Source organism: Agelaius phoeniceus, unplaced genomic scaffold (genome assembly GCF_051311805.1).
Source record: "Agelaius phoeniceus isolate bAgePho1 unplaced genomic scaffold, bAgePho1.hap1 Scaffold_523, whole genome shotgun sequence".
NCBI classification, from domain to species: Eukaryota; Metazoa; Chordata; class Aves; order Passeriformes; family Icteridae; genus Agelaius; species Agelaius phoeniceus.
Window position 1 is genome coordinate 17501 of NW_027510068.1, and position 2500 is coordinate 20000.

A 2500-nucleotide genomic window follows, 5' to 3' on the forward strand; every position below is an offset into this window, starting at 1 on the left:
CGCGCGCCGCGGGCGGGGTCAACCGCGCCGCGCCGGGGAGGGGCGCCCTGCCCCCCCCTCTCCGTGGCCCGGCCTCGGCGGAGAGGCCGCGGCGCGCGGTCGGCCGCGGGGGCCGACCCGCCCGCCTCGTGGTAACGGGCGACGCCCGGCAGAGAGCGCGCGCTCTCTGCCCCTTCCTCGGCCGCGGGGCGACGGCCGCCGGGGCCCGCCCGCGCTCTCTCTCCTGGGCCCGCCGCCGCGGTCTCTGGCGCGCGCGGCGGCGCCGCGTCCGGCGCGTCCGGCGCCTCTCTTCCCCTCGACGGCCTTTCCTTCCTCGAAGGCGCGGCGCGGCGGCGCCGTCGTCCGCCGGCCGTCCCCTGGCTCGACCGCCCCGCCCGCCGGTGGGGGGGGGCGAGCGCTCGGCGGGCCCTCCGGCGGCGGAGGCCCGCGAGCGCGGGCGACCCCGTGGCGAGCGGCGGCGGCGCCGCTCGACGGGTGTCCCTCCCTGCGGGGACGGTCGGCCGGACGGCGCCCGCCGTCGGCCGGCGGCGGTCCCGTCCCGGGCTCCGCTCGTCGCCTCGCCTCCGTCGCCCTTGCCCGCGCGGCCGCGTGTGGGCCGCGCAGGAAGGCGTGCGGGGGCGGCCGCGGGGGCGCTCCTCCCCGCCCGGTCTCCGCGTGCGAACGAGGAGAGCGGGCGCTGCCCCCCGGCTCAGCCGCCGCGGCGCCTTCCCGCCGGGCGCGTGCCCGAGGCGAGGGGCCCCGGCGGTGCGAGGCGGCGGCGGCGGTCCCGGGCGCGTGCCGCCCCGGCGGCGGCCGGGTCTGCCGTCCGGCAGGCCTCGGGCGCAGGCGACGCCGGCTCGGCTCTCGGTGGCGCCCGCCTCCGGGGCCGGCGGCGGAGCGCGTCCGCCGGTCGCTCGCCCGCCCGCCCGGCGGGGGAGCGGTCCCGCGGGAGGCGTGCCGGCGGGCTGTGCCGGTCGCCGTCGCGTGCCCGTCTCGAGCCCAGGGGAAAGGCCCGTGCCCGTGGTGGGGGGAAGAGAGAGACAACGCGGCCGCGCGGCGGCGCGGCGGCGCTCCGCGCCAGGCCCGCGGCGTCAGGGCCGAGGGGAGAGCCGGCGCGGCGCGGGGGCCGACGGCCGCGCGCCCCCGGCCGCGTGCCGTGTGCGTTGTGCGCGTCGTCCCGTGAAAGCGAGAAGCGGGCGGGCCGCCCTGTGCCCCCCGCGTGTCCGGCGCGCGCCGCCCGGCCCTCCGCGCGGAGGCCGGGCCGAGCCCGGGCGCCTGGGCCGCCTCCGAAGGACGGCGTGGGTGAGGTCGGCGTCTCCCCTCGCGGGGGGAGGCGGTCGGGGGCGCGGGCTCCCCCGCCTCTTGGCCGGCCTTCGGAGAGTGGGTTTGTTTTTTTCCTTTTTTTTCCTCCCGTTTTCCGTGTGCTCGTACGGTCTCGGAAGCCAGGCGCGCGCCCGCGCGTCCTCGGCGGCATTGTCCTAAACCAAAAAAGGGGCCGCTCTGGCGTGAGCGGTGCCCGAAAGGCAGACAACTCTTAGCGGTGGATCACTCGGCTCGTGCGTCGATGAAGAACGCAGCTAGCTGCGAGAATTAATGTGAATTGCAGGACACATTGATCATCGACACTTCGAACGCACTTGCGGCCCCGGGTTCCTCCCGGGGCTACGCCTGTCTGAGCGTCGCTTGACGATCAATCGCCGTCCGGGGGCCACCCCGGCGGCGCGGCTGGGGTCGCCTCGCAGGCCCGTCGCCCGCGGCGGGCGGCTGCGGCGGCGGCGGCGGCGGCGTGCCGCCGGTGGCCGGAGGGGAAGGCGGTCAGGGGTGTTGGGCGAGGGAAGCGCTTCCCTCGGCGGGCCTCGATCCCTTCCCTGCGGGCCCGGCGGGCGTCGCCGCGGTCGTCGTCGTCGCCGCCGCCGCGCGAGGGCCTTCGTCCCCCCTAAATGCAGACTCGGGGAGCGCTCCGTAGCTCCCCCGCTCCCGGAGCGAGCCGCTGGGGCGGAGCTCGTCCTCGCCGCGGGGCCGCGCCGCGGATGCGGCGGCGCGGCGGCCTCGGGGAGAGCGAGAGACGGCGTCGAAAGGCGCCGCCGAGGGCCGAGAGAGAAAGAGAGAAGGGAGAGGGGCGAGAAGGGGAGGCGAGGCGCGGGCCTCGCCCCCGGCCTTCCCCCCCGCGCGGGCGGCTGTCTGCGGGTGGGTGCCGCGGCGGTACCGTGCCGTGCTGCCGCGCGCGCGAGGCGAGAGCGCCGGGACGGGGGGGGGTTCCGACCCCCCTCCTCTCCCTTCGCCCGCGCCCCCCCCCCCCTCCTCTTCTGTCTCGGTCTCGGGGCGCGCCCGAAGGGCGCCGTCGCTCCCCTCTCTCTCCCCTTCGCCGAGGCCGTCGCACACGCCGCCGCCGCCCGGCCGGTCCTCCCGCGCGGGGCCGTCTCTGCCGCGCTTCCCTTTTCGGTTCTCGTCTCCGGGATGGGGCTCTCCGTCTCTCTCTCTCCGTCGCCGGCCGGCCGGGCGGTCGGTCGGTAAGGGGAGA

At 79.3% G+C, this 2500-nt stretch overlaps 1 non-coding gene across 1 annotated transcript; it reads left to right on the plus strand.

Moving 5' to 3' along the window:
• The first annotated feature begins 1508 nt into the window (after positions 1 to 1508).
• On the plus strand, positions 1509 to 1661 carry LOC143693279 (5.8S ribosomal RNA). The gene has a single exon (XR_013180782.1). It is a non-coding gene; the product is annotated as a 5.8S ribosomal RNA (ribosomal RNA).
• Positions 1662 to 2500: the final 839 nt, after the last annotated feature.